Source organism: Panthera pardus, unplaced genomic scaffold (genome assembly GCF_024362965.1).
Source record: "Panthera pardus isolate Hobbes unplaced genomic scaffold, ASM2436296v1 HiC_scaffold_15, whole genome shotgun sequence".
NCBI lineage: Eukaryota > Metazoa > Chordata > Mammalia > Carnivora > Felidae > Panthera > Panthera pardus.
This window is the reverse complement of record NW_026526710.1, coordinates 56,148,065-56,156,661: the sequence shown is the minus strand read 5'-3', so window position 1 is coordinate 56,156,661 and position 8,597 is coordinate 56,148,065. Positions and strand designations below refer to the sequence as shown.

The following is an 8,597-nucleotide window of genomic DNA, read 5'->3' as shown; positions in this document are numbered from 1 at the left end:
TATTACAGTAAAGTGAGTCAAATGAATTTTTGTTTTGCCAGTCCATAGAAAAGTTATGTTTGTACTGTATTGTAGTCTATGAAGTTTGTAATAACATTATGTCTTAAAAAAATGTACATACCTTAACTTTAAAAATACTTCATTGGTGGGGCTCCTGGGTTGCTCAATCGGTTAAGTATCTCACTCTTGATTTCAGCTCAGATCATGACCTGGTAATCATGACCATGTTGGGCTCTGTGCTGACAGCACGGGGAATGCTTGGGATTCTCTCTTTCCCTCTCTCTCAGCCCCTCCCCTGCTCATTCTCCCTCTCTCTCTCTCTCTCTCGAAAAATAAACAAAAAAATACTTTATTGCTAGAAAATGCTAACCATCATCAGAGCTTTCACCACGTTGTAATCCTTTTGCTGGTGAAGGGTTTTGCCTCAGTGTTGATGGCTGCTGACTGATCAGGTGATTGCTAAAGGTTGGGTGGTTGTAGTAATTTCTTAAAATAAGGCAACAATGAAGTTTCCTGCATCAATTCACTCTTTCTTTCGCAAATGATTTCTCTGTAGCATTTGATGCTGTTTGATAACCACAGTACAACTTCCTTCAGAATTGGAGCCAGTCCTCTCAAACTCTGCTGCTGCTTTATCAGCTGAGTTTATGTAATATTCTAAATCCTTTGTACTCATTTCAACAATCTTTAAGGCATCTTCATCAGGAATAGTTTCCATCTCAAGAAATCACTTTCATTGTTCATCCATAAGAAGCAATTCCTTATCCATTCAAATTTTTCCATGAGGTTGCAGCAATTCAGTCACATCCTCAGGCTCTACTTCTAATTCTAGCTCTCTTGCTATTCCCACTCTACCTGCAGTTACTTCCTCCACTGCAGTCTTGAACCCCTCAAAGTTATTTATGGGGACTGGAATCAACTTCTTCCAAACTCCTATTCATGTTTATAGTTTTACCTCTTCCTATGAATCATGAATATTTTTAATGCCATCTAGAAAGGTTTTTAATTTACTTTATTTTTCCTAGGTCCATCAGAGGAATCACTGTCTATGTCAGCTGTAACCTTATGAAATATATTTCTTAAATAGTAAGACTTGAAAGTCAAAATTACCCTTTGATCCATGGGCTGAAGAATGGATGTTGTGTTAGCAGGCATGAAAACATTAGTTTTGTTGTACATCTCCATCAGGACTCTTGTGTGACCAGATGCATTGTAAAGAAAAGTAGGACTTTGAAGGGAATCTTTTTTTCTAAGCAGTAGGTCTCAATAGTGGGCTTAAAACATTCCCATTATAACATGGTTTCATGTTATAAACAGATGTGTTGTCATCCAGGCTTTGTTGTTCCATTTGTAGATTGTAGAATGAGTATATATATATTTTAATGTTTATTTATTTTTGCAAGAGAGAGAGAGAGAGAGAGAGAGAGCAAGCAAGGGAGGGGCAGAGAGAGAGGGAGACACAGAATCCGAAGCAGGCTCCAGGCTCTGAGCTGTCAGCACAGAGCCTTATGAGGGGCTCAAACCCATGAATGAGTATATTTAGAATAATTCTTAAGGGCCCAAGGTTTTTTAAAATGATAAATGAACATTGGCTTCAACTTAAAACTCACCACTGCATTAGCCCGTAACAAAAGAGTCATCCTGTCCTTTGAAGTTTGGAAGCCAGGCATTGACTTCTACTGTTTTCACCTTTGAAAATCCTAGATGGCATCTTCTTCCAGTATAAAGCTGTTTAATTTACATTAAAAATCTATTGCTTAGTATAGCCACTTTCATCAATTGTCATTTTTCTAAACTTTTTGAGTGTGGTTGAAAACAGTGGTACATTATTTCATTAATTACTTTAACTAGATCTTTTATTTAACTTGCTGTAACTTCTACATCAGCACTTCCTGCTTCACCCTACACCTTTTTGTTATGGAGGTTTCTTTTCTTAAACCTAGGGAACCAACATTTGCTAGCTTCAAACTTTTCTTCTGCATCTTCTTCACCTCTCTTAGCCTTCATAGAATTGGAGAGAGTTATGGTCTTGCTTTGGATTAGGCTTTGGCTTAAGGGAATGTTGTGGTTGGTCTGATCTTCTGTCCAAACCACTAAAACTTTCTCCATGTAAACAATAAGGATATTTTACACTCTTATCAACTGTGTGCTCAGTGAAATAACGCTTTATTTTTTTCTTAACTTAAATCCAAGTTAGTTAACATATAGTGTGATAATGATTTCAGGATTAGAATTTAGTGATTCATCACTTACATATAACACCCAGTGCTCATTCCAACAAGCGCCCTTCTTAATGCCCATTACTCAGTAGCCCCTCCCCTCACCTAACACCCTTCTAGCAACCGTCAGTTTTTTTCTCTGTATTGAAGAGTCTCTTACAGTTTGCTTCCCTCTCTGTATCTTATTTTTCCTTCCCTTCCCCTATGTTCATCTGTTTCTTAAATTCCACATGAGTGAAATCATATGATATTTATCTTTCTCTGACTGAGTTATTTCGCTTAGCTTAATATACTCTATTTCCTTCCACGTTGTTGCAAATGGCAAGATTTCATGCTTTTTGAATGCCACATGCGAGTAATATTCATATATGTAACAGTCATACACACACACACACACACACACACACACACACACACACATCTTCTTTATCCACTTAGCAGTTGATGGACATTTGGGCTCTTTCCATAATTTGGCTATTGTTGATAGTGCTGCTATAAACATTGGAGTGCATGTGCCCCTTCAAATCATCATTTTTGTATCCTTTGGATAAATGCCTAGTAGTGTGATCACTGGGTTGTAGGGTAGTTCTATTTTTAACTTTTTGAGGAACCTCCATACTGTTTTCCGGAGTGGCTGTACCAATCTGCATTCCCACCAGTAGTACAAAAGTGTTCCCCTTTCTCCACATCCTCGCCAATGTTTATTTTTTCCTGAACTGTTAATTTTAGCCCTTCTGACAGGTGTGAGGTGGTATCACATTGTGATTTTGATTTGTATTTCCCTGATGATGAGTGAGGTTGAGCATTTTTTTCATGTGTCTGTTAGCCATCTGGATGTCTTCTTTGGAAAAATGTCCATTTATGTCTTTTGCACATTTCTTCATTGGGTTATTTGTTTTTTGGGTGTTGAGTTTGATAAGTTCTTTATAGATTTTGGATACTAACCCTTTATCTGATATGTCATTTGCAATTATCTTCTCCCATTCTGTCGGTTGCCTTTTAGTTTTGCTGATTGCTTCCTTCAATGTGCAGAAGCATTTTATTTTAATGAGGTCCCAATAGTTCATTTTTTCTTGTTTCCCTTGCCTCCAGAGACATATCAAGTAAGAAGCTGCTGTGGCCGAGGTCAGAGGTTGTTGCCTGTTTTCTCCTCTAGGATTTTGATTATTTTCTGTCTTACATTTAGGTTTTTCATCCATATTGAGTTTATTTTTATGTATGGTGTCAGAAACTGGTCCATGTTCATTCTTCTGCATGTAGGTGTCCAGTTTTCCCAATACCATTTGATGAAGAGACTGTCTTTTTTCCACTGGGTAGTCTTCCCTGCTTTGTCAAAGATTAGTTGACCATACATTTATGGGTCCATTTCTGGGTTCTCTATTCTGTTCCATTGATCTTATGTGTCTGTTTGTTGTGACAGTAGCATACTGTCTTGATCACAGCTTTGTAATACAGCTTTAAGTTCTAATTGCTATGCCTCCAGCTTTAGTTTTCTTTTTCAATATTAATTTGGCTATTCGGGGTATTTTGTGGTTCCGTACAAATTTTAGAATTGTTCATTCTAGTTATGTGAGGAATGCTGGTGTTATTTTGATGGAGATTGCATCGAATATGTAGATTGCTTGGTAGTATTGACATTTTAACAATATTTGTTCTTCCAATCCATGAGCATGGAAGGTTTTTCCATTTCTTTGTGTCTTCTTCAATTTCTTTCATAAGCTTTCTATAGTTTTCAGCATACAGATCTTTTACCTCTTTGATTAGGTTTATTCCTAGGTATTCTGTGGTTTTCAGTGACTTGTAAATGGTATCGATTCCTTGCTTTCTCTTCCTACCACTTCATTATTGGTGTATACAAATACAAACATTTCTGTATGTTGGTTTTATATCCTGCAACTTTGATGGATTCATGGATCAGTTCTAGCAAGGATTTTTTGGTGGAATCTTTTGAGTATTCCATGTAAAATAGCATGTCATCTGTGAAGAGTGAAAGTTTGGAGTAGCACTTTTAATTTCCTTCAAGAACTTTTCCTCTGCATTCACAACTTGAATAACTGGTACAAGAGGCCTAGCTTTCAGCCTGTCTTGGCTTTGACGTGCCTTCTTCACCGAGTTTAATTATTTCTAACTTTGGATTTAAAGTGAGAGATATGCAACTCTTCCTTTCACTTGAAATCTTAGAGGCCATTGTGGAGTTATTAATTGACCTAATTTCAATATTTTTTTTAATTTTTTTTTAACGTTTATTTATTTTTGAGACAGAGAGAGACAGAGCATGAACGGGGGAGGGGCAGAGAGAGAGGGAGACACAGAATCGGAAGCAGGCTCCAGGCTCTGAGCCATCAGCCCAGAGCCCGACGCGGGGCTCGAACTCACGGACTGTGAGATCGTGACCTGAGCTGAAGTCGGACGCTTAACCGACTGAGCCACCCAGGCGCCCCCTAATTTCAATATTTTTGTGTCTTAGTGAATAGGGAGGCCTGAGGAGAGGATGAGATGGAAAACAGTCTGCCAGTGGAACACTGAGAACTAACTCATTTGTCAGTTAAGTTCTCGGTCTTATATGTGTGTGGTTTGTGGTGCTTCCAAATAATTACAATAGTAACATCAAGTTCCTTGATCAAAGATCATTATAACAAATGTAGTAACAATAGAAAAGTTTGCAATGTTGTGAGAATTAACAAAATGTGACACAGGGACACAAAGTGAGCAAATACTGTTGGAAATGGCACCAAAAGACTTGCTGGATGCAGGGTTGCCACAAACCTCAGACTATTAAAAAACAGTATCTGTGAATCACAATAAAGCAAAACACAATAAAACAAGGTATGCCTATATATACGAATACAAACACACACATCACAGAAATTTAACTGTACACCATTCTCATATATGAGAAGGAAAATATCTAAATAATAAGTAATAACTTTGCGTTTATATATCACATTATGTATCATTTTATATATATATTAATATAATTTTTCAAATAACCATGAGTTTAGAGGTATAGCCATTATCATCATCATTTTATAAGTGAGGAACTAATTCAGAGACTTAGAGTGATATTTCCCATCACTTTCAGTAGGTAAAGTTTGGAACTGGAGCCTCAATAATGTGGTTTAGAATCTGCTTTTGTTTCCAGGATGCTCAGTCCTATGATGGGCAGGGGGTGAAGGCTGCAGGCTTTATTCTTCCACAGTTGTCATGATTGGCTCAGCTGGAAATTTTCCTCCTACTGATGATATCAGTCATAACGTTGCCCAACAGACATCAGCACATTTACACTGATACACGCTAGTCTGTTTCTGATCCTAGCTGATCTGAGGAAGTATCAAAAGCAAAGTGTATAGTACAAGTTTCAAGGAGACCTATGTCAGAGTAAGAGGGAAGAACGTTGGCTAGTGGTCATTTTACCACTGTGGTCCCATGGTATCCAGAGATTTCATAAATGGGGGGAGGGTGTGGAAACAGACTGTGGGTACAGTGTGTTACTCCTTAGATGAGAATATAGTGGGGTGGCCCAATAAAATTTTGGATCAGGAATTAGAAACTTTCATTGGTGGGGCACCTGGGTGGCTCAGTCAGTTAAGCATCTGACTCTTGATTTTGGCTCAGGTCATGATCATACAGTTTGTAAGTTCGAGCCCTTCACTGGACTCTGTGCTGACAGTGGAGAACCTGCATGGGATTCTCTCTCCCTCTCTCTCTGCTTCTTCCCCTGCTTGCACTTTCTCTCAAAATAAATAAATAAATAAGCATTTAAAAAAGAGAAACTTTTATTGGTTCATTCAAAATATATTTATTAAACAGCCAGTATACCTTTAATTTTTTGCTGTTAATTCATGAACTATACATGTTTCTTGCCCTTGGGGAGTTGAAAACTGATAAAGGGAAATAGACTGTAAGCAAACAATTAAAACAATACCTAATAAAATTTTGTTCTATTATTGGCTACTGTGCTGAAGGTCGGCTAATACTTGGACACTTTAAGTCATGAGATTCCTGGGAGGTCCTTCAAATTTTTCAACCTTATATTTTCTTCTACAGAATGAAAATAATAAATTTAGCTGTGTGATCTTATTATGGTCCTGATAAGATAATATGTATGAAAGCATATTTAGAGCAAGTAGCACCTCTGTTGATGAAAGTGATTATTATTAGTGGTATTATTTTGCAGATAATCAAGATAAATGAACCTGAAGTTTATAAATCATTATTTCAAGGTCTTGTGGTGATATTATTTTTACTTTATTTTGTTGTTTAGGGAATAAACTAATTACTATTAACTTTGTAATATCACTATGGAATCATTAAAAGATAATTATGAGGATAAAGTAATCTTTGTTGAGCAAGCTGTATATATATATAATATATATATATATATTATATATATATATATAATAATAATATTATATTTATATATATATATTTAACAAATATTAAAAGAAATATATGTTTTTATTTTGGTTCACTAGCAATTTTTGTAATTACTATTTTTATTTCTTTTGCTTTAAATTTTGGCCATTCAACAGGTAATTAATTGTTCCATGAAGAGAAGATGTGATTAGGGGCTAGAGGATGAAGGTAGAATTCAGACTAATTGCCATCTAATGTGTCCATGTAGTTCTAAAAGAATTGAAAACAGTTTTAAGAAACCCTTATTCATGTCATCTAGCACTAATTGGTAGTAAAACAATCCACATATGGAAATGAAATTAGAAACCCAGGGGAAAAAAATCAAAGCTAAAATGAAAGCAAATTGCATAGCAAACATTACTTACATTATGATATCAAATAAAGGAAAACAGTACAAGAAATGAAGCCACATGAGCAAAAAGAAATTTGATTTCTATTTGCATGTCTAAACTCCTTTTACTTAGATATGAATCTGAAGGCCTAACATTTGACCCTGCTGAATTTGCTCAGTTCCCCTTCCCCATTAGTTTAATTGAATATATCTTAAAAGCAAACATACTTTTTTTGCAAATAGTTTGATGAAAATAATTGTCTCATTATACAATTCTTTGAATATCTTAATTGCATTCTCAGATGAGAAAATGGATGTTATAATGAGGCCAAAAGGCAGAACAAGGAAGATGTAGTGTTTGTTGTTATATGGGATATTTAAGACAGATGTTGGGGCAAATTTTAAGCTGTGACATTCTAGAATTTGAAGAAACTGTAAAACTGTACCATTAGAAACTGACTCATTTTTGTCTCTACACAGTATAATAAATCTTGCCTGGTGACAAAGTGGGATGTGCACTTCTTTTACCTCACCACCTGAGGATAAGGGCATGTTTCTGAAACTTTTGAGATAATAACATCTCACATGTACATACTATTTTGTGGAACAGAACTCCCTTTCATGCATTTTTTTAAAAAATGTTTTAAATCTTAAAACTGTGAAATGCACAAATTTCCATAAACAAAACCAGAAAAATATCAGACACTACACTAACATTATTGCTTTCCCTGCACGTGAAATTTTGTCCATAAACTGATTTACTCTTTTAGCTATTTTTTCCCTGATTCTTTTATAATCTTCACTGTTTTCCAGAAAATGTTTTTTATTAATCCCAGTTAAAGACATTTTTTGTTAATATTTCCAAATTCTATTTTGAAATAAATATATTTTTCCTCTTTTGCAAAGGAAAATATGCAGATTATTAAAACCTTAGAAACATGGAAAGAATGTAATGGAGAAAAAAAAATCCTACCTCTCCCATCCACAGCTTACCACAGGGGAAGAATTACTTTTCAAAGCCTTTTTTTCTTTTAAGTTTATTGTGTGCGTGGGGTGGGGGGAGGGAAGACTAGAGAAGCAGAGAGAGAGAGAATCCCAAGCAGGATCCGCACTGTGAGGGCAGAAACCAATGTGAGGCTCAAACTCATGAACCACAAGATCATGACCTGAGCCAAAATCTGACACTTTGTTAACCAAGCCACCAGGCGCCCCAAGAGAATTACATTTTAAAGTACTGGTGCATTTACTCTTGGAATTTTTCTGTGCATGTTTGAACACTGCTATAAGTAATGTTGGGCATATGAAGTACTTAAAAAAATAATGTCTATTTATCTTATGGAAGTTTTCCAATTTTTTAGATTTATGAGTACAGCATGAAAAAAAGGCTGAAAGAAGCTGTTAAACATTTTTCTTTCCCACCAAAATTTTACTTCTATACTGAAGAATATAAGCCCCGATCTAATGGGACATTTGAAAATGATGTCCAAATTGTATAAGGGGCACCCTATGTTTCTTTACAACATGACTTTCTATGTATTTGAGTCCATAATATTTATTCCTCTAAAGTGTTGGTTGAAAAACTATGTACTGTGCTGCCTAGATTGCTGCAGTTAGCTCACAGGGACACTTCA

General features: G+C 35.8%; 1 pseudogene; it reads right to left on the bottom strand.

The window, feature by feature from the left end:
- Positions 1–365: 365 nt before the first annotated feature.
- LOC128776979 (tigger transposable element-derived protein 1-like) lies at positions 366–4,407 on the bottom strand (annotated as a pseudogene).
- Between the last annotated feature and the right edge of the window lie 4,190 nt (positions 4,408–8,597).